This window comes from Ornithorhynchus anatinus, chromosome 16 (assembly GCF_004115215.2).
Source record: "Ornithorhynchus anatinus isolate Pmale09 chromosome 16, mOrnAna1.pri.v4, whole genome shotgun sequence".
Taxonomy (NCBI): Eukaryota; Metazoa; Chordata; class Mammalia; order Monotremata; family Ornithorhynchidae; genus Ornithorhynchus; species Ornithorhynchus anatinus.
In genome coordinates, this window is record NC_041743.1 from 17,357,528 (window position 1) to 17,382,021 (window position 24,494).

Below are 24,494 nucleotides of genomic sequence, written 5' to 3' on the forward strand. Positions count from 1 at the left end.
CACTTAACTATATGCAGAGCACTGTACTTGGGAGAATACAACAGAATTAACAGACATTTCCTGCCCCTAACAAGTTTACAGCCTGGAGAGGGAGTAAGTATTTCAGCCAGGCTTATTTTAGGAGATATGTAGCATTTTACGTTATCTATCAATCTCTCTATTATATATCTACCTACCTATCTATCCACCTATTTTTCTATCTATAATTGCATCCATAGTGTATATATGGACACACATTTGTCACTGTGGTGGTTTTTCATGTTTTATGACTGAGAAATTCCACATTATAGTCTTAAAAACATTCAATCAACTCTCTCCTCCCTCATAATTGTGGCATTTAAGAGCTTCTTATGTACCAGACACTAAGTGTTGGAGTAAATGTAAGATAATAGGGTTGGACACCGTCCCTGTCCTGCATAGGGCTCACAGTCTTAATCCCATTTTACAGATGAGATAATTGAAGCATAGAGAAGTGAAGTGACTTGGCCAAGGTCACACAGCAGACAAGTGGCAGAGCAGGGCTTAGAACCCAGGTTCTTCTGACTACCAGGCCTGTGCTCTATCCACTAGGCCACACTACTTCTCACCAGGCCAACCTGCTTCTCTCTCTCCCTCTACAACCCAGCACACACATTACAGTTCTCTAACTCACTACTACTCATTGTGCCTCTCTCTTTTCCCTCTCGCTGTCAACCTCTTGCTCATATCCTTCTCAGGCTCTTCCTCTGCCTCCCACCCCCTAACTGTGGGAGTCCCTCAAGGTTCAGTTCTGTGTCCCTTTCTAATCTCCATCTACACCCACTCCCTTGAAGAACTCATTCACTCCCATGGCTTCAACTAGCACCTCTATACAGATGATACCCAAATCTACATCTCCAGCCCTTATCTCTCTCCCTCTTCAGTCTCACATCTTCTCCTGCCTTCAAGACATCTTTATTTTGATGCCTTCCCAACAACTCAAGCTTAAAATGTCCAAAACAGAGCTCCTTAACTTCACACCCAAAAGCCTGTCTTTCCCCTGACTTTCCCATCACTGTAGACGGCATTACCACCCTTCCTGTCTCACAAGCCCGAAACTTGGAATTATCCTTAACTCCACTCTGTCACTCAACCCACATATTCAATCCACCACTAAATCCCGTCGGTCAGACCTTCACAGCATCGCTAAAATCCTCCCTTTCCTCTCCATCCAAACAGCTATCACATTATTACAATCACTCATCCTATCCCACCTGGGATACCGCATCAGCCTCCTTGCTAACTTCCCAGCCTCCATTCTCTCCCACTCCATTCCATACTTCACTCTGCTGTCTGGATCATTTTCCTACAAAAACAATCAGGACATGTCACCCCACTCCTCAAAAAAGCGGGGTTTCCCATCCACCTCTGCATCAAACAAAAACTCCTTACCACTGACTCGAAAGCAGGATGGTGTAGTGGATAGAGCACGGGCCGGGCCTGGGAGTCGAATCGTCACGGCTCCTAATCCCGGCTCCGGCACTTGTCTGCTGTGTGACCTTGAACAAGTCACTTAATGTCTCTGGGCATCAATGACCTCATCTGTAAAATGAGGATTGAGACTGTGTGCCCCATATGGGACAAGTATTGTGTCCTACCCAATTTGCTTGTATCCACCCCAGCACTTAGTACACTGCTTGACACATACTAAGTGTTTAACAAATGCCACATGTATTATTATCATTTAAAGCAGTCCCCTCCTACCTTACTTCATTTCTCTCCTTCTACAACCCCGTCCACACACTTCACTCCTTTAGTGCTAACCTTCTCACTGTGCTTGGATCTCCCCTATCTAGGCACTGACCCCTAGCCCTACATCTTGCCTCTAGCCTGGAACTCCCTCCCTCCTCAAACCTGACACACAATTACTCTCCCCTCTTTCAAAGCCTTATTGAAGACATCTCCTCCAAGAGGCCTTCCCAGGCTTAGCCCCACCTTTCCTCATCTCCCACTCCCTTCTGCATCGCCCTGACTTGCTCCCTTTTTTTTTCCCACCCCACCCCGCTCCAGCCTTACAGCATTTATGAACATATCTGTAACTTTATTGATTTATTTTTATTGATGTCTGTCTCCCCTCTTTAGACTGTAAGCTCCTTATGGGCAGGGATGTGTGTGTTGATTGTTGCATTGTACTCTCCCAAGCGTTTAGTACTGTCCTGCACACAGTAAGTGCTCAATAAATATGAATGAATATGAATGAATGTCCTTCCCCTGCCTGGTCATTCAATAATATTTAAGTGCTTACTGTTTGCAGAGGACTGTACTAAGTGCTCAGGGGAGTACCCGCCCACTCCACTCCTCTGGTGATAAGCTTCTCACCATACCTTGATCTCGCCTGCTTCACGGCCGACCCCTGGCCCGTGTCCTACCTCTGGCCTGGAACTCCCTCCCTCCTCAAATCCACCAGACCGTCACTCTTCCCCACTTCAAAACCCTACTGAAGGCACATGTCCTCCAAGAGGCCTTCCCAGACTAAGCCCCCTTTTCTTCAGTTCCTTCTCCTTTCCATGTCACCCCAGCTCACTCCCTTTGCTCTTCCCACCTTCTACTCAGCACTGGAATAGATACAAGTTAATCAGTTTGAACACAGTCCATGTCCCTCATGGGGCTCATAATCTTAATGCCCATTTTATAGATGAGGTAACCGAGGCACAGAGAAGTTAAGCGACTTGCCCAAAGTCACACAGCAAGCAAATGGTGGAGCTGGGGTGAGAACCCAGATCCTCTGAGTCCCAGGCCTGTGCTTATTCCAGTAGGTCATGCTGCTTCCCCTCAAGGAAGCCTTTTCTGAATAATCTCTCATCTCCCTACCCTCTCTCTCTCCCTATTGCATCATCTTTTCACTTTAGTCCCCTTATTCTCTAAGCACTTACCTACTCAGTCTCCCTCCCCCCAACTACACACACATAATTTAGTCCCTATCCTTTCACTCCATTGCCTCCTCTATCTGTGATTCATTTTAATGTCTCTCTCTCCCTTTAATCACAAATTCCTTCAGGTCAGGGATTTTGTGTGCTAACCGTATTGAACTCTTCCATGTGCTTAGTATAGTGCTCTGCACACAGAAAGTGGCCAATAAACACCACTGATCAATTGATTCATGAAAGAAATGTACCTCTTAAAAGGATCCAATAAACTATGTAACTAAATTGAGACTTGGATAGTTATACATTCAGTTTATGCATTTCATGCTTCCCTTTTTTGAGTTAAGATACTGAGAATTGAAAAAGACAGCACTTAATCATTGCATATTCCCAACATTTCACCATTAGCACTCAAGTATCTAATTAGTGTTAATTTACTTTGCCTATTTCTATCAACAAATGTTTTAACGTACAGTTACTGTGTGGCAGAGAACTGTACTAAGCACTTGGGAGAATACAATATAACAGACATGTTTCTTCTCCGCAAGTAGCTTCCAGCCTAGCTGAGGAGGCAGACATAAAAATCAATTACAGATATGTACTTAAGTGTTGTGGGGCTGAGGATGGGGTGAATAAAGGCTTCAGATGCAAGTGCAAAGGCAACCCGGTAGGGAAGGAGAGTAGGATAATTGTTACTTGGGGAAGGCCTCTTGGGGGAGATATGATTTTAATAATAAAGCATGGAGATAAAGAGTTTCTGATAACTGCCAAATTTGAAAAATCATGTTTTGCATTTCTTAGAAATTGAAAATAATGAGATAATTAGAGAAAATTTGGAAAGAATGTTGCCATTTTTCAAAAATATCATTTGATGAAAATATAATGTCATTAAGTTCTCTATTTAGTTTTACAACTGGGGAGGTGGCTTAGTTCTACATCAATCTTATTCCTGCTGCCCCTAAGCCAATTTGTGAAAAGGCCCAGAAAGAGGCAACCAGAGATAGGGAAGTATCAGTAATAGTAAGAAGGGGGTCACATTCTAATGTTAAGGGAGTGGAAACACGTGCACTAAAAAAAGGCAAACAACAGTACCTGAGACAAACATGACAACAGGATTCCAGGCACCTCAGACCTCCAGTATGCAGAAGAAATCGCTGCTTCAGGTTTGATGTTGACTTCTCAAAGGTCTAGAAGTAAGGTCTCACCCTGCTACTGTTTGGGAACCCCTCAGGAGCAAGGGCTTATGGGAGTCTGGGTGTCATGATGGTGGGGCAGCCTCACTCCTGTGCCCTGGGATCAGGGAATGGGGTGGACAGCTGAGGCAGTTGCCACGGCTTAAAGGGAAGATTGATTATTGGCTTCTTCAAAATAGACACAATTTTGAAGGAGAAAAAGTACAGGTGTAGCCCCAGAACCAATGCATTATGTTCCATGAACATGTGGTTAGATATTCAATGGTTGTATTGAGGGATTTCTTTCTAATCCAGGGTAGGTCTGTCCTCTAATTAATGAACCCAAAAGACTATTTAACTGACACAGTCCTGTGTCAAGGTGAGGGAAATGGAATTATCTCCTGTTAAATTGCTACATATTCCAGGGCAAATTTGAGCTAATAAAGATAAATCACTTGATTCAGTCAAAAAAAAAGAAATCTGGCCATCTCAGCCCTTCTGCTTCCTTGCAGAATGGATGGAATTTGGCCATTTTGCCAAAGTGAATAGCCTGCAGCTGTTCGATTCCTTTCCCCCTATCAACTGGCACTGACTTCATCCCCACCCCCTAAGGGTTGAGACAGGTGCTGGTGGAAAGACTCAGTGTGAGGAGAGGAAATGAACAGAGAGCGTGGGAATCTTGTGGGAATTGAAAGGAAGATAGGGAAAGCAGGCTGTAATCATTCAATTAGTCAATCAAGGGTCACCACCAACTCTGTTGTATTGTTCTCTCCCAAGCACTTAATATGATGCATACAATAAAATCTTAATAAATAAGTTTGTGAGCCTATGTGGGAGAGGGACTGTGTCCAACCTGATTAGTTTGTAAATGCCCCAGCATTTAGTAAAGTGTCTGGTATGTAGTAATCGTTTAAAAAATACCATTAATCACATATTTAAAAAAAATCGATTTTCCTTTGTTGCCTTTTTGGTCCTGCCCTTTCAGCTCTAGAATCAGTCCTCTTAATGTCCCATCAATTCATCGGTCGTATCTATTGAGTACTGACTATGGGCAGATCACTTGAGCTAAGGGGTTGGGATAGTAGAATAAAAGAGTTGGTAGTCACATTCCCTGCCCACCGTGAGTTTATAGTCTAGAGAAGGTATGAGAGAGGAGGTAGAAAGGGGTTGGATGGGAGCAGATACGCTCTAAAAACACTGCTCCACACATGGGGCTGTCCTAGCTGTCCTGGGCTAGGGAGGGCCCAGACCCTTAGCTTCACTGATGACAGGAGTAGATTTCTCCACCAAGATAGGGCTACACACTCAGGCTTCAACCTCAACAAGCACAACCCTCTGGGCTGCAAAGCAGGGAGCTGTGGAGAGGAGCTACCTTAGGGCCACTTGGCCAATGTGTCAGAGAACGAAACAGACGACTCCCCTGAGACTGTGTGCTGAGAGTGAACTTATTTTCCCTGAAACCAAAGACTCGCTGCATTTGATGTGAAATGGTGCATAGCCTTGTCACATCCCTTAGGACTCTCTGGGAGCAGGGAGTCTTTTTTTCTCAAATTCAAGGAGCAAAACCCATTGAACTCAGTGGGGTCGATGACACTTTTGAGCAGGTAAGTGAGAAGCTGTCGATTATGCATGGCTTTACTCTAAAACACAATCTGTCGAAAGTCCTATTGAAATGAAAATGTCTTAGTGCAGTAGAACATGTAGCGAACCCCTTACGCTACTTCTATTTTCAAATCTGTGCAATTGCCAACATGCCACTGAGAAGCAGGATGGTCTAGTGGGTAGAGCACAGGCCTGAGAGTCAGAAGGACCTGGGTTCTAATTCAGACTCCACCACTTGTCTGCTGTCTGACTTGGGGCAAGTCACTTAACTTCTCTAGCACTCAATAAATACGATTGAATGAATGCCTCACTTCCCTCATCTGTTAAATGGGAATTAAGACAGTGAGCCCTGTGTGGGGCACGGACTGTGTCCAATCCAATTATTATTATGGTATCTATCTCAGAGCTTAGAAGAGTGCTTAACACAAAGTAAGCACTTAACATATTCCGTGGCTTGGTGGAAAGAGCATGGGCTTAGGAGTCAGAGGACACGGGTTCTAATTCTGACTCCACCACTTGTCTACTATGTGACCTTGGGCAAGCTACTTAACTTCTCTGTGCCTCAGTTACCTCATCTGTAAAATGGGGATTAAGACTGTGAGCCCCACGTGGGACAACCTGCTTACCTTGTACCTACCCCAGTGTTTAGAACAGTGCTTGGCACACAGTAAACATTTAATAATAATAATAATGTTGGTATTTGTTAAGCGCTTACTATGTGCCGAGCACTGTTCTAAGCGCTGGGGTAGACATAGGGGAATCAGGTTGTCCCACGTGGGGCTCACAGTCTTGATCCCCATTTTACAGTTGAGGGAACTGAGGCACAGAGAAGTGAAATGACTTGCCCACAGTCACACAGCCGACAAGTGGCAGAGCTGGGATTCGAACTCATGAGCCCTGACTCCAAAGCCCGTGCTCTTTCCACTGAGCCACGCTGCTTCTCAACAAATACCATAATTATTATTATTGTAGCATTTTGTGATTCAGGATTCTTGAGTTGGTTGTGTAAACATGGCCTGAGAGGAATTTCAATATTCAATTTAAACTCTTTTTCAGGAAATTGGAACTGGGAGAGATAGATCCCTTCTGTCGACCTGTCCGTTGAGGTAGCTGGCCCCTGAATCATCTGTATCACCAGCATTCCACCCAGAACATGGCATACCGTGAAGATGTCTCACAGAAACCAAGTGTGAGGAAATCTTTTCAAGGTTCCCTGAATCTTCCCAGATCCACATCCTTTCTCCGGGATACCCTGAGGGCTTCAATTAGCTGAACCTGGGGCCAGGAACTGAAAGGGAGGAAGATTCAGTGCTGAAATCTGAGTCCCGGACAGGTGACCAGCTGAAAAACGACTGACTAGTACAAGTCCAGGCAAATGATCACCTTAGTTCTGCTATTAAAGAGGGCTTAATAAGTGAGTTGAGCAGATATTTGAATTGTAATCTGTGGGATTTATTGAGCTCTTACATTACATTACAGAGCACTGTACTTAGTTATTGGGAGAGTACAATACAGTAGCATTGGTTGACATGATCTCTGCCCTCAAGGAGTTTACAGTCATCTGTCAATCTATCAGTGGCAGTCATTCGTTCATTCAGTGGTATTTATTGAGCGCTTACTGCATGCAGAGCACTGTACTAAGCACTTGGAAAGTTCAATGCAGCAACAAATAGAGACAATCTCTGCCCACAATGGACTCACGGTCTTGAAGGGGAGAGGAGACATCAAAACAAGTAAACAGGCATTGGAAGCATCATTATAAATAAATAGCATTATAGATAGATATCATTAATAAAAATAAATAGAATTATAATTATAAATACACAATATACACAAGTACTGTGGGATGGGGAGGGGGGTAGAGCAAAGGGAGTGGGTCGGGGCGATGAGGAGGGAGAGCAGAGGGAAAAGGGGCACTTACTGTGGACACTTTATTAAGAGCTCGGGAGGTTGTAATATAGTTGATAGACATGATACCTGCCCACAAGGAGTTTACAATCCATTTTTTTAAATTCTTAATAATAATTAGAATTGTGGTATTTGTTAAGCACTTACTTTTTGTCTCTACCTCAGAGCTTACCATAGTGCTTGGCATAGTAAGTGCTTAACAAGTACTATAATAATTATTATTATTATTATGTGCCAGACACTGAACTGAGCACTGGGGTAGATACAAGGTAATTGGGTTGGATACAGTCCCTGTCCCAGAGGGGGTTCACAATCTTAATCCCCATTTAAAGATGAGGTCACTGAGTCCCAGAGAAGTGAAAAGACTTGTCCAAGGTTATACAACAGACAAGTGGCATAACGGGGATTAGAACCCAGAGCCTTCAGACCCCCAGGCCCTTGCTCTACCCACTAGGCCAAAATTCTTCATTTCCTTAGGACATTATCGTTAAATCAAAGAAGCAGCATGAGTGAAAAGAGTACTGAAATGGGAGTTGGAAGGATTGAGGTTCTAATCCTGGCTCTGCCACATCTCTGCTGTGTGACCTCGGGCAAGTCACTTAACTTTTCTGTGCCTCAGTTATTCCTCTATGAAGGGGGATTAAGACTGTGAGGCCCACGTGGGACATGGATTGCACCCAACCTGATTAGCTAGTATCTACCTCAGAGCTTAGTACAGTCCTTGGCACATAGTAATGACTTAACAAATACCATACAAAAGTGGGGTGGGCCGTTAGCCGGGGTGACACGGAATGGGGTACCACTAAAGAAGTAAGGACTAAACACCAACGCAGCACCAAGCCGTACATCCTGGTCATGGCAAGGAGCCCCTTCTGACGGAAGGTGGGTCGGATTTAGGGTTAGGGTTCGTGTTAGGGTTCTCGTTCTGGTTTGCGTTGGGGTTGGGATACAGGTTGCGATTTGGGTTGTGGGAATTTGGGTCAGTCGTTGGCCACCAGCGCTGTCTGCTCCTGCAACGAGCAATCAAGCGATGGTATTTACTGAGTATTTCCGGTGTGCTGAGCACTCTACTGAGCACTTGGGAGAGGACAGTACAGTAACGTTGGGTCACACAATCTAGAAACCTGACCTCGGACTGTGGGGGGCCTAGAGACTCCCCATGGTGGAAGTGTGCTGAAATGTGTTGCTCTCACACCCCTTAAACGCCCCCATTCAACGCTGGCCTCATCAGTAATGGCATTCTACCAAGAGTCTGATTTTTCTTTCCGGCCTGGAGAAAGTATTCCTTTCTGATCTGATTTACTGTTTACTGATTTATGTACATAGAATTTATGTGTCAGTGTGAGTTTGTGTGTATGCACACAGTGTATCTATATGCAAATAATTTTGTATTTGTATATGTGCAAAATTGGATCTAAAGACTGACAATTTTTGGCTCCCATTTAGGTTCAATATTAATTTGCTTTCACTTCATTACATTACATTACTTACATTAAAAGCGAAGCATCTCTTTCCTGGCATTCTTTATGTTACCAACAACTCCAAGACACAGCCCAAGTTTGGTGTTGCATTAGTTTATTACGGCACACAGGGAAAGTGTCTTAAAATATGCAGCTGCTTAGCTTGACTTAATTTATGAATAGTAAGTTGATAGCAGTAATGCTTTATAAATCCTTGAGACCCTGTTAATTCTAGTTTATGAGACTCTTAGGAATTCCATAATCCTTGCTGAAACATAATATCTTTTCCTTTATTGCAATTTGTTGTTTAGTAATGCACAAATTGCACAAAAATGCAACTGCCTACATCCTTTCGATGGTTGCCTTTCTTAAAATATTCTGTTAGTAAAAGGCATGCCTTTCTATGGGGCAAATTTACCTTTTTAACTCCTTATTAAATTGCCAATGTCTGCCACACTGCCAAGCAAGCATCCCTTTCCCTAAATCATCCACGTCAGTGCAATCAAACAAGATGAGGGGCGAAATGGTTTATAGGCTCTTTAAGACATTTAATGCTGAGGGAGAAACACACTGTGCATTAGGCTTAATGACCTGCACCTGGATCTAATCACAACTTTCATCAGCCATTTTGGAATGCAAAATTTGAGTGACTGTGCAGTTGGTAGGAAATTCTGGCCCAAGGAGTATAGAGAGTCATGGGCTGCTCTTGCAAGGTGAGACTGTTCAGCTCATGTCGAATTTCAGCTGAATATTTTACATATTCCTCACCAGATATTTTAAATCAATCAATCAATCATATTTATTGAACGCTTACTCTGTGCAGATCACTCTATCACTGAGTGCTTGGGAGAAGAAATAAAATAAAGTTGGCCAACATAATCCCTACCTATAAAGATTTTTAAGTCTGTGGGTGGTGAAAGACAGTAAAATTAATTAGTTATAGGGGAAATACGAGAGAATAATAATAATGAATAATCCCTATGATAGACAAGTTCTCTCATCAAGAAAACCACCTTGAATTTTCACATATTTTTCATGACTTCTTGGAGGTAGAAGTCAAATTCCTACTACATGGGTACTTGGATTGTTCACACCGTGCAATTGGTCATTATACATGGGATTTCAAAAGAAGCTGTTCCACAGTTAAGTCACAATAAACTGATAGTCCCATTTTTGCAGCCAAGGAAACTGAGGCCCAGAAAAGTTTAGGCACTGGCTCAAGGTCACCTAGAAGGCAAGTGGCAAGGCAGGATTAGAACTCAGGTCTCCTGACTCTCAGGTCTGGGCTCTTTTCCCATCCACTTTTAGCACTCTTGTCATATTCTGAAAGACAAAATAGTGAAAATCCCTTGATATGAACTGTTTTCTTGTTTCTATGACATTTAGGAGCCTCCTTAGCACCTTGGTGGTACTTTCCCAAGCACATAGTAGAGTACTTTGCATACAGTAAGCGCTCAAAAAATACGATTGAATGAACCTAGTTGCAAGATTTAAAATCAGTTTTTTTCCAAATAATAAATTTTAAATATGTGTAATTCGTTCTTTCTGTAACATTAATAAAACAGTAAACAGGATTATCAGCTTGAAGGATCAGTCCTGGCAGTAGCAAGGCCCATATGCTTCTCTGTGCCCAGACAAGGTGTTTGAAGATCAAGAAAAAAGCTGCCTAAGTCCTCTCTCTGCTTTGCAGCAGCCTGTGGCCTTTTCAAGTTTTAGTATGTTAGGAAGGCTCTGGCTCTGGCTGAGAAGCTGCATGGCCTAGCAACGTGGCCTAATGGAAAGGGCAAGGGCCTGGGAGTCAGAAGGACCTGGGTTCTAATCCTTGCTCGGCCAATTCCTGCTGGGTGACCGTGGGCAACTCACTTAACTTCTCTCTGCCTCAGTTTCCGCAACTGTAAAATAGGGATACCCGTTGTCCCTCCTACTTAGACTGTGGGTCCCATGCGGGACAGGGACTGTGTCCAGTCTAATTAACTTGTACCTACCCTGGCGCTTAGAACAGTGTTAAACACATAGTATATGCTTAATAAATGCCATTAAAAAATCAGCTCTCATCACCCTAATTGTATTTCTATATCTTTATTTTTTTTTCTCTCTCTCACACCGTCCCTCTCTCTTTTTTTTCCTCTCTCTCCAAATCAACCTCCATCTGCTTGTCTATGTGTTTCCCCCAGACATTTCTCACATTCTCCAAACTGACAGGCCCACATCTCTCCTCTTGGTCAATCCATTTAATGAGGATGTATTTAATGATTTATTTAACGAGCAGCTAGTCTGTCCAGAAAACTTTACTAAGTGCTTGGGAAAATACAATTGTATAAGTAGACTCAATCCCCCATCTCAAGGAACTCATAGCTTAAAACAGAAGCCAAGCATTAAAACAAATTACAGGAAGGAGAAAAAACTGAGTATAAGGAGACGTACCTTAAGGGGGTGGAACTAAGTGGATGGCTAAAGCGGTAAGGAGGGAAAATAGGGTGGGGGCGGGGGTGAAAACTAATGATTTTTTAGAAAAATGATCCGGGCAGCAGAGTGAAGAATGGACTAGAGTGGAGAGAGACAGGAGGAAAGGCCAGAAGTGATGCCGAGGTTGTGGGATTGTGAGGGAGGAAGGATGGTGGTGTGGTCAACAGTAATGGGACAGTCTGAGAGATGAGATGAAGATTTCCATTTTGGATCTGTCGAATTTGAGAGGATAATACAGACATCCTGAAAGCAGGAGATGTGGGATCGCTGAGAAGGGGAGAGGTCAGAACTTATCCGCGGAAAGAGGATAGTTAAAGCTCTTCAAGGGAGTAGGTGTAAATGGAGAATAGAAGGCACCGCAGAACTGAGCCTTGGTATTTCCCCCCAGTTAGGAGGTAGAGGATGAGCTGAAGAATGAGACCTGTGGCTTAAAGTTTAAATCTTGTCTTATGCCATCAAATCATTTCCGACCCATAGAGACACCACGGACACATCTCCCCACAAAAGCCCCGCTCTGTATATGCAATCATATACAGTAGTGGATCCGTAGAGTTTTTTTGGTAAAAATCCGGAAGTGGTTTACCACTGCCTCCTTCCGTCCAACAAACTTGAGTCTTCCCCCTCGACTCTCTCCCATGCCGCTGCTGCCAAGCATGTGTGAGTTTTGACTTGTAGCAGATTGCCTTCGACTCGCTAGCCACTGGCCAACCTAGGAATGGAATGGACAGGCCTCTGCTTGACTCTCCCTCCCATAGCTGAGACTGAGAGAAAGCTGGAAACCTGCCAGGTGCGACTGAGAGGGTACAGTTTAAGTAGGAGGTAGTCGTAGAAAAGCAAAGTGACTTGCCCAGGGTCACATAGTGGACAAGGGGCAGAGTTGGGATTAGAACCCAGGCCCTCTGATTCCCAGGGCCATGCTCTCTCCACTAGGCCCCGTTGCTTCCTACGACCCTAGCACGTGCACTGAAATAACGACTAGAGGGGTGGGTGTCTCTACAGGATCTAGAAATTCACTGGGCCTCCTTCTCATCTCTCTTATGGCCCAGCTCTTGCTCACATCCTCCCATTTGCCTGAAACTCCCTCCCGCTTCACATCTGACAGTCCACTACTCTGTCCGTCTTCAAAGTCCTCCTGAAATCTCATCTCCTCATCTGTCTGCCTGTTAACCTCACTACTTCCATTTCAGCACTTCCATGCCCTGAGAAGCACCGTGGCTCAATGGAAAGAGCCTGGGCTTGCGAGTCAGAGGTCATGGGTTCAAATCCCAGCTCTGCCACTTGTCAGCTGTGTGACTGTGGGCAAGTCATTTCACTTCTCTGGGCCTCAGTGACCTCATCTGTAAAATGGGGTTAGCTGTGAGCCTCACGTGGGACAACCTGATTATCCTGTATCTACCCCAGCGCTCAGAACAGTGCTCTGCACATAGTAAGCGCTTAACAAATACCAACATTAATTAATTAATCAAAAAAAGTTGGTCTTCCTTCTTGTCTAGACTCTAAACCTGTTGTGGGCAGGGACCGTTTCTATTCATTATTATATTGTACTCTCCCAAGTGCTTAGTATAGTGTTCTGCACACAGTAAGCTCTCAATAAGTACAATTGAATGAATGAGTGAATTCTCCATCCCTAGGAGCTTTTCTGCACATATTCTTAAGCTTTATGGCCACCCCCTCTAGTCTGTGAATCTCCCTCTAGACTGTAAGCTTGCTGTGGGCAAGGACCATGTCTATCAACTCAGTTGTATTGTACTCTCCGAAGCGCTTAGTGCAGTGCTCGGGACAGACTAAGCACTCAATAAATACCATTGATTTATTGATTCACTGAGGGCAGGGATATCATTGATTGAGGGCAGGGGTCGGGTCAACAAACTCTTTGTATTCTCCCAAATGTTTAGGACAATGTTCTGCACACAAATGCTCAATACATAGCATTAATTGATTTAATACAGACTTTTCCAATATCCATGTTTGCAGGCGGAAGAGGGCAAATTGGTGTGTGAACGTTTTTATGGGAAGTTTTTCTTTAACATATAGAGAAGCAACGTGGGTTAGTGGAAAGAGTACGGGCTTGGGCATGAGAGGTCATGGGTTCTAAACCCGGCTTTCACACTCATCAGCTATGTGACCTTGGGCAAGTCACTTAGCTTCTCTGCGCTTCAGTTACCTTATCTGTAAAATGGGGATGCAGACTGTGAGCCCTATGTGGGACAAGCTGATTACCTTTTATTTACCCCAGCACTTAGAACAATGCTTGGCTCATAGTAAGCGCTTAACAAATACCAACATTATTATTATTATGAGATGAAACAGTCTAATTAACTCCATTACAAATGCCATAGAATTCACACCTCTTATTTTCTTGGTAGAAATACCTGGACACATTGACGCAATTGTAAGAGCTAGCTCCCTAAATTAAATTGTGATCATTGATTCGACTTTGATCTTCTTGAGTATGGGATGTGTGAAGTGATCTTCATTAAAAAGAAGGGTGAAAAAACAGAGTTGGATGGCAAAACGTGTGTAGGTCTCCAGACATATCTATCTAATATCCCTCGCTTCCATGGCGGCTCTTTTTGTTCTGGGGTCGGTAAACAGCAACATGTGTGAAGAAAATATGTTCAGGTTTCACCTGACCCAAAAGCTACAGGCAGGAAAATAAAATGCATTTTCTTTTCAGAGCCACACCCAGGTGTCCTTTAGACCTTCTCCATCCTGTTGTACCCTGGGCACAGACTTATTCTCATGTTTCCCATAGTGTGAGCTTGACAGAGGAATTAAAGACCACAATGAAGCCTGCAATCAAAATAACAAAAGAATAGAAAGAGTCCCACACAATGAAAAGAGGTTTCAAAATCCCAATTGAAGTCCTGAAGATATTTTGCAAGCAATAACTATTTCCAATTTCAAGAAAGATTGGCATAGACAGTAACCTTTTGCATCAAAATGCACACTCCCTTGTAGCAGTAGTGTAAATTACTCTAATTTGCAGTTTGTGCTAAATTGTCCTTAAAAACCAATTAGATTGCAATGATTGGAATGCGTGACAGGTGCACATTCTGATTCATAATGCATTAAAGTTAAATGTGAGCATTAACAATTACAATTACGGGCAGAGAAAGCTTTTGACTTTGAAGGTTAAAAAAGCATATTGACTACAAAGCATCCTTTTGTGAGACTCTCTGGAATGATCTGACAGTGTAAACTACTTTTGGTGTTTTAGAAATGCACAATATGAAATTTGCCAGGGAATCCAGATCATGGATAAGCTAATTGCTTTTTAGTTTTATATAAGCTATTAAATGAAAAGACCTATATAGAGTCAAAATTTCAAGTGTTCTCCTTCTGAACTATTCAAAATGTACTAAACTATTCCAACATTAAAATAAATGATGTAAGTATCTTTACAAAATTTCAAGATGTTTCCTCCAGGGAAAAATAAAGCAGCTATCCATTTTACACTTCAAAATATTACCAAGAAAGGTCTGTTCAAGTACAAGCATTTCTTCTACCATTCGTTATTCCCGTTACTGAAAATTCCTTTATTACTCCAAAATCGTGTTGTGTCATTTGATTTTTCATTGGGAAATTATAGTTTATTGGGGAAAATGTAGTACCATCAAGCTAATCCAACTTTATGAATGGAGATTCTCATTTTCTCTAGGCTGTAAACTCATCTTCTAGACTAATTGTGGACAGGGAATGCGTCTGTTTTATTGTTATATTGTACTCTCCTGAGCGCTTAGTACAGTGTTCCGTATAAGGTAAGCATTCTATAAATATGATTGACTGCTGAATTCCAGAAGATTGAGCATTTTAGAGGTAGCTTTACAAATTTGTATTTCCTTTCTCAAGTCAACTAAGGTTTGATTTCAGCATTACTGGTGAAGAGTGTGTAAGATTATAATACTAATGATGATGATGATGGTATTTATTAAGTGCTTACTACTTGCCAAGCACTATTCTAGGTGCTGGGATAGAAACAAGGTAATCAGGTTGTCCCACATAGGGCTCACAGTCTTAATCCCCATTTAACAGATGAGGTAACTGAGGGAAAGAGAAGTTAAGTGACTTGCCCAAGGTCACACAACAGACAGGTGGCAGAGCTGGGATTAGAACACATGTCCTCTAACTCCCAAGCCCATTCAGCTCCCTCTTCCCCAGGGCTTTTCCCTATCACACCTTCTGGAGACCAGCCATTTACCCCAATTTTCCTGAATCTGGAAGCCTAGGTAGGAATGTTTACCTCTCCCCTCTCCAGCAAAAGAGAAACCCACAGGTGTTTCACAGGAAATCACAGGGAAGCAGGTGAAAAGCCACCAGGAAGGCTCTCCTGGGCCTCTTCCCCCATCCCCCCTAAGATGGGAAAAGAATCCAGTCTTTCTTCCCCACACCTCCCCAAGACCACCCATTAGCCCCCGAGTTTCCTGGAGTTGGAAGCCTAAGTCCTGAGAGAGGGCGACTCGTCTCACATTCCCCTTTCTGTCCTAAGGAGCAGGATCCAGGGGATGCCCAGAATGATGGGGTGGACTAGGAGGAAGGAACGACTAGGAGGAGTGAGGGAGCTTGGCTGGCAGCTTGGTGGGACATTGTGTGAGAGTGGAGTTGACGGGAGAATGACAGGGAACTAGGGAATAGAGGGATTAATCAAGGAAGGCCTCGTGGAGGACAGGTGAGCTCAATAAGGCTTCAAAGTCGGGAGAGTGGTGGTCTGGCATATATGGAGGGGGTCTGGCATATATGGAGTTCTAGGCTAGGGAGAGGAGGTGGAAAAGGGGCCAACAGCAAAATAGACAAGATCGGGGCACAGCAGAGCTAGAGGAGTGAAATGTTGCATCTGGCCTGTAGCAGGAGGGTAGTGAGGTGAGGTAGGAGGGAACTGTTTTAAGCCAATAGTAAGGAGTTTTTATTTGATGGAGAAGTGGATGGGCAACTATTGGAGGTCTCTGAGGTGTGGGGAGAAATGGACAATACATACCACCCAGAGATACAGCCAGTTTTGTTTAAGAGTTTACCCCCATAATAATCACTCCATGACTCATACAACTCTAAACTCCCTGCCTCCCCTCCCCACCCACCCTGTTGCCCCGACACCCTCTTCCTCCTTGAAGAAATTTAATTTTTTTTAACAGTTATCAATCAATCATATTTACTGAGCCTTACTGTGTGCAGAACACTGTGCTAAGTGCCTGGGAGGGTACAATGTGAGAGTTGTTAGGGCACGTTCCCTGCCCACAAGGAGTTTAAAGTTTAGAGGAAGAGACAGACATTAGATGTGAGTAATTCAATTATGGATATGTCCATAAGTACTGAGGGGCTGAGGGTAGGATGAATACAGGGTGCATATCCACGTACAAGGGTGATCAAGAAGGGTGTGGGAGAAGAGGAAATGAGGGCTTAGTTGGGGAAGGCTTCTTGGAGGTGATGTGCTTTTAATATTGATTCAATTTTGTTTTGATTTGATTTTGATAAGTAGCCTGGCCTAGTGAAAAGACCACAAGCCTGGGAGTCAGAGGACCTGGTTTCTAATCCTGACTCTGCCAATTGCTTGCTGTGTGACCTGGGGCAAGTCACCTAACTTCTCTGTACCTTAGTTTCCTCAGCAGTAAACTAGGGATTGAATACTCTTTTCCGCTCCCTCCTAAATAAATGTTGGTATTTGTTAAGCGCTTACTATGTGCCAAGCACTGTTCTAAGCGCTGGGGTAGACATAGGGGAATCAGGTTGTCCCACGTGGGGCTCACAGTCTTAATCCCCATTTTACAGATGAGGGAACTGAGGCACAGAGAAGTGAAGTGACTTGCCCACAGTCACACAGCCAACAAGTGGCAGAGCTGGGATTCGAACTCATGAGCCCTGACTCCAAAGCCCGTGCTCTTTCCACTGAGCCAGGCTGCTTCTTCTTAGGCAGTAAGCCCCAGTTGGGACAGGGACTGTGTCCAACCTGATTAACTTGTAGAGGACAGAAATGTTGGATCTGGGCTAGGTGTGAAGGACTAAAATTAAGTGCCTGAAGTATATTAATAGCAAAGTAAGTGATCCCTTCCCTCAAGGGATTTGCATTCTAATGGGAAAAGCAGACATATATAAAGTTATTTTCAGCTAGGGAAAAAAAAGGATACAAATTGTCACAGCAAGAAAATCAAAAGGTAGATAAGTGAATGATTTCAAGGCTAGATAGATAGATAGATAGATAGATAGATAGATAGATAGATAGATAGATAGATAGATAGATAGATGCATGCCTGCTATAAGCAGCTGTGAATACATAAGTCATTCTCATTTTCATTCAGTCTCTTTCATGGGGTCCTTCCATCTAACTTTGGATGTCCTTCAAGGTTCAGTTCTGGGTCCCCTTCTTTTCTCCATCTACACCCACTCCCTTGGAAAATTCATTCGCTCATACGGCTTCAAATATCACCTCTATGCTGATGGTACCCAAATCTACAACTCTAGACTTAATCTCTCTCCCTTTCTGCAGTCTTGTATTTCCTCCGGCCTTCAAGACATCCCTACTTGGATGTCTTCCTGTCACCTTAAACTTAAAATGGCTATAACTGAACTTCCTATCTTCCCACCCAAACCCAGTCCTCTTGCTCAGTTTGCCATCATTACTTACAGTACCTCCATCCTTCCTGTCCAAGCCCATAACCTTGGCATTATCCTTGACTCCTCTTTCTCGTTCCACCCACATATTCAAGTCATCACTATATCTGGTCAGTTCTACCTTCGTAACATCACCAAAATCCACCCCTTCCTCTCCGTCCAATTGCTACCACATTAATGCAAGCACTTACCCTATCCTGTCCTGAGTATTGTATAAGCCACCTTGCTGACCTCCCAGCCTCCTGCCTCTCTCTACTCCAGTACAGACTCCATTCTGCTGCCCAAGTCATTTTCCTTCAAAAACATTCAGACTATGTTTGCCCATTCCTCAAGAATCTCCAGTGGTTGCCCATCCACCTCTGCATCAAACAAAACCTCCTCACCACTGGCTTTAAAGCACTCAATCACCTTGCCCCCTCTTACCTTACTAATGTCCTACTACAACCCAGCCCGCACAGAGAAGCAGCATGGCTCAAGAGAAGCAGCGTGGCTCAGTGGAAAGAGCACGGGCTTGGGAGTCAGAGGTCATAAGTTCGAATCCCGGCTCTGCCACTTGTCAGCTGTGTGACTGTGGGCAAGTCACTTAACTTCTCTGTGCCTCAGTTACCTCATCTGTAAAATGGGATTAACTGTGAGCCTCACGTGGGACAACCTGATTACCCTGTATCTACCCCATTGCTTAGAAAAGTGCTGGGCACATAGTAAGCGCTTAACAAATACCACCATTATTATTATTATTATTATTTTGCTCCTCTACTGCTAACCTTCTCACTGTACCTCATTTCTCATCTATCTCGCCACCAACCTCTCGCCCACATCCTACCTCTGGCCTGGAATGCCCTCCCCTTCTCAGATCAGATAATTGCCCTCCCCCTCTGCCACTTCAAAGCCTTACTGAAGGCACATCTCCTCCAAGAAGCCTTCCTTGACTAAGAGATGTGAGTAGTGGGGGGGGGGGAACTTGATCACAAAGAAGCAATGTGGTTTAGCTGAAAGAGACCAGGCTTGGGAGTCAGAGGATCTGGGTCTGTCTTTGTCATACAGTCAGTTAATCATATTTAACAATAATAATAATAATAATAATGTTGGTATTTGTTAAGCGCTTACTATGTGCAGAGCACTGTTCTAAGCGCTGGGGTAAACACAGGGGAATCAGGTTGTCCCACGTGGGGCTCACAGTCTTAATCCCCATTTTACAGATGAGGGAACTGAGGCCCAGAGAAGTGAAGTGACTTGCCCACAGTCACACAGCTGACAAGTGGCAGAGCTGGGATTCGAACTCATGACCTCTGATTCCCAAGCCCGGGCTCTTTCCACTAAGCCACGCTGCTTGTGCAGAGGACTGTAATAATAATAATGATGATGATGATCGTATTTGTTAAGCGCTATGTGCCAAGCATTGTTCTAAGCACTGGGGTAGATATAAGGTAATCAGATTGTCCCACATGGGGCTCACTCTCTTCATCCCCATTTTACAGATGAGGTGACTGAGACCCAGAGAAACAAAGTGACTTGTCCAAAGTCACACAGCTGACAAGTGGTAGAGCCGGAATTAGAACTCACAACCTCTGACCCCCAAGCCTGTGCTCTTGCCACTAAGCCATGCTGCTTCTCTACTGTACTGAGTGTTTGAGAGAGTGCAATATAGCAAGAGAACGGGCACAGTCCCGGTGCCCAAAGACCATACAGTCTCTGCCATTTGCCTGCAGTGTGATTTTGAATGTCTCTTAATTTCTCCATGCCTCAGTTTCTTCATTTGTAAAATGGAATTTCATACCTGTTTGCCCTCCCCCTTAGACCGCAAGACTAATGTGGGACAGGAACTATGTCTGATCTCATTTTCTAGTACAGTGCTTGGCACATAGTAAAACCCTTAACAATATCATAATTATCATTATTATTATTATTATTATTAAAATTGGATGGATGCAGGGTGGAGGAAGTCCTGTTAGCTGTTCTCATTGAGGAGAGGACAAAATGGGGAGAGGTTTAAATTGCAGCAGAAATAATTAAATACCTCCTGACCTAGTACAGCCTGGTTCCTGTGGCTTTGGGATTTGCAAGCTAGGAAAGTGGATGGCAGCAGAAGTGCATTAAAAAAAATAGCTGTGGGGGACAGGATAAAGGATTTAGGGGCACCACAGAGTTGGGGGATGGCAGTGGTGGTTTTAACTCTATGAGAAGTGTTGGAATGGAGAGAGAAGTAAGAGGGATGGCTGGTGGGGAAGGGCAGGGAAAGGGCAGGCTTGATCTGATGGCCAGTCAGGACACGGGGTGGCCAGCAGAATGGGGTGTTCACAATACACTAGGGATGTGCTGGAATAAAATTCACCACACCCTAATATATCCTTGCATACTTCTGCTCCTTGCCCCCCAGATGCTTAGTTCACATTGAGCCCTACATATCATTAGGTGCTCATTAAATATTCTTAAGGAAATATTCTTAAGGATGCTGAAGAGAACAGCTGCTCTCATGAGAGCTGAGTGCCTCTTTGAGAGATACTGAGGAAAATTGTGAAGAAAATGTATATATCACTGTTCACCTGTGGATAGCCAAAAAGAAGTATCAAATGTTGGATTAAAAAATCAGTTTCCAAACATTAAATCAATGAGATTACCCATCACCGGTTAAATGTCAAATAGTTCTTTTCAAGATTCATAGAAAACTGGAGAACCGTAAATCATCTCCCACTGTCAAATATATCTGATCTCCTTCTACTTTTCTCTTTCCAGCTTCATTTTCTTTCTTCATCTTGTTCCATCACCCTCTCCTGCAGGGATATTTGCCACTTACCATTTCTGTTTTTCTTCTGAGCTGGGAAAATATACCATCTGCCTTTCTGTTCCAAAAGGCATTATTCTAAGAGTGCATTGTTTTCCTGCTGGCAGTATCTAACAAAGTCATTTTAGGTGACTGATGATAATGCAGATAACAGATCATCCAATGTAATATTTCTCCAGAAGTGTCATACTGACACCTATTTGCATCACTATTTAGGAGATACTTTAATTTCCTGAAGCTTTGGGAACTCGATTTTCAGAAACAGCATAGCCTAGTGGATAGAGCACAGGCCTGGGAGTGAGAAGGACCTGGATTCTGGTCCCAGCTCTGCCAGTTGTCTGTGTGTGACCTTGAGCAAGTCATTTAACTTCTCTGTGCCACAGTTACCTCGTCTACAGATGGGGATTAAGACTATGAGTCTTGCCCCATGTGAGACATGGACTGTGTCCAACCTGATTACCTTGTATCTACCCCACACTTAGAATAGTGGCTGGCACATAGTAAACACTTAACAAATGCCATAAAAAAAAAAACAACTCTCCCCCTACCTGGGAAAATAAAGAACACAATGACCCCAAGAAACAAAGAAAAAGACAACAAGAGACGAGGTGGTTGTATTGAGACTGTGCTCAGAGAGGCAGTGGGCAGAGAAGACAAATCAAAGATTCAGGAGAAGAAATTGAACTCTGCCACAATATATATTCCCTAGGCCCTGGACTACTTAAAGGACCCTGTTGGCTCTCTCTCCAAAGCCATCTCTACCCCGTTCATTACAGTGTAAGCTTCTTGTAGGCAGGGAAAGTGTCTTGTGCTTTCCAAGCATTTTTATAGTGCATGATACACCATAGACAGTCAATAAATATCATTACTACTACTGAAAATGTCGCAGATTTTTCTAGACCTCTATTTTGGTAGGGTCATGAGGAGTTGTAGTGGCAAGTATTTTCTTTAATCTCTTATTTTAAAAATCACTGTAGGTCTTGATATTGCCTTTTTGCCATAACCACTGCCTTTATGAATTCCCCAAAGGACTGTCTCTAATACTAATAATAACCATGATATTGGTTAAGCACTTATTACATGTAAAGGACTTCGTTAAGTGCTGAAGTAGATACAAGATCATCAGTTGGGGCACAGACTTTGCCCCACATGGGGCTCACAGTCTAAGTAGGAGAGATTTCAGGTATCAAATCCTCGATTTACAAGTGAGGAAACTGAGTCACAGAGAAGCTTTTGATTTGCCCAAGGTCACATAACGCTCAAGTGGCCCAACTGGGATTTAGAACCAGGTCCTCTGACTTCAAGGCCCAAACTTGTGTTTTTTCTTCTAGGCCACACTGTTTCTCTGACAAGTGCCTATTCGATCTCAATACTGTCTTCTGGACATGGGGCTTTTTTGTTCAATATGGCTGCTGTGACATTATCATTAACCTCGTTCTTGGTTCCTTATTTTCCAGGATCTTATTAAGCCTATTAAATAAGGCAAAAAAAGAAAATCAATCAAAGGTATTTCTTGACAGCTTACTGTGTGCAGAGCACTGAGTATAGAGTGTAAGAGTTGGTGGAAACAATCCTTATCTTCAAGGAGCTTACTGCTTAGTGGCAGGATGCAGAAGTAATAATAATGATATTGGTTAAGCACATAATGTGTTGAACATTGCACCGAGGTAGATACATTATAATCAGGTTGCTCGTGGGACTTGCAGTCGGAGTAGGGGGGAGAACACGGTATTGAATCCCAGTTTTACAGATGATTGAACTGAGGCATAGAGAAACTAAGTGAACTGCCTAAGGTCACACAGCCAGTATGTGATCGGGTCAGGATTAGAACCCAGCTCCTCTGACTCCCAAGCCCGTGCTTTTACCATTAGGCCATGCTGCTTCTCAGGACCCTGGTTGTGATCTTGCCAGCAGTGGAAAATACTGAGATGCCTGAATACTTTTCATAGTTTGATCTTTTTTAGGATGGGGGTGAATGAAGTGCCTCTGAGATCCTCCAAGCATCTCCTCAGGGTTGAGGAAGAGCTATTGAAAGTGACCAATCAACTGAATTTATTGAGCTCTCACTCTGAGCAGAACCTTGAACTTGGCCCTCAGGAGATGACAATCAAATTAGTAGACATGATTCATGTCTTCGGAGAGTTCACAATCTAGTGAGGGAGACAGGAACTAAAGTACCTATAGGAGTATGCAATAGAGGTAAAGATACAGGTATATGTGGGTGAGGAGGGTGAGTATCCATGTGACCCGAAAGTCCTGAAATGGCAATTGAGGGAGATATACTGAAGGGAGGTGAGAGAATAATCACAGAAGGCTTTAAAGGAACAGCATAGCCTAGAGGAAAGAAGATGGGCCTGAAGTCAGAGAACCTGTGTTCTAATTCCAGCTCTGCCACTTGACTGCTCTATGACCTTGGGGAAGTCATTCGCTTCTCTGTGCCTCAGTTTACTCATCTACAAAATGGGGATTCAATGCCCATTCCCCCCACTATCTGAACTGTGAATCCCTTGTAGGACGGGAACTGTGTCCAATGTGATTTAACCTGTGGCTCCCCCCAGTGCTTAGAACAGTATTTGACACATAGTAAGCATTTAATGAATATGATGATAATAATAATAATATCATACTCTCCCAGTGCTTACTTCAGTGCTCTGCCCATAGTAAAGGCTCCATAATTATCATGGATTGATTTATTATGGAGATGTGATTTCAGAAGGACGAGAGCAGATCCCAGAGGAGCAGCCATGGCTCAGTGGAAAGACCCCGGGCTTGGGAGTCAGAGGTCATGGGTTCTAATTCCAGTTTGCCACTTGTCAGTTATGTGACTTTGGGCAAGTCACTTCACTTCTCTGGGCCTCAGTTCCCTCAACTGTAAATGGAGATTAAGACTGTGAGCCCCATGTGGGACAACCTGATTACCTTGTATCCCCCCACGAGTGCTTAGAATAGTGCTTGGCACATAGTAAGTGCTTAACAAACATCAACATTATTATTATCCCAGTTGCTTTTGATCTCAGCTAGGATATCATCAGATCAAGGTGGGCTTTGACAATTTTCATGACCCGAATTTCTGTGGTGACTTATTGATAATTAAGACAATGTCTGTGTGCTCGTTCTTTTTTATACTTTGCATGTATCTAAAAGGAATAAGTAGCCAACAAGACTATTAAAACATATTTCGGGTAATCAGCAGGTTCCGTGAAATGCTCTGAGAGCTATAATGTTTTCCAATCTAATATTCGGTTAAAAATTGATCTGTTAGCCCTTCGTTCCAGTATTCCAGAAAGGACAGCATCTAAAGTAGGCTATGTTCAAGGCTAACACAGTATTATAAAATCCATCATTCAGATGGTAATACCAATTCAAAGTACGCAATATAAAATTCAAGAACTATCCATAGCATAGCTTGATGGCTAAATTCTAAAGGGATTTAAATGTATTTTCTGATTAGATCCACTCTATCAATTTCAAAGTGAATTATGTTATCAGAAATCTTAGCACATCTTTTATTTGACCTGAGATTTCTTCAAACCTTGTCACTTTTCTTTGATTAAAGTCTTGGCAAACTCTGCCGGAAGGTTGTTTTTTGTGTGTCAGATCACAGACAGCAAGACAGTTC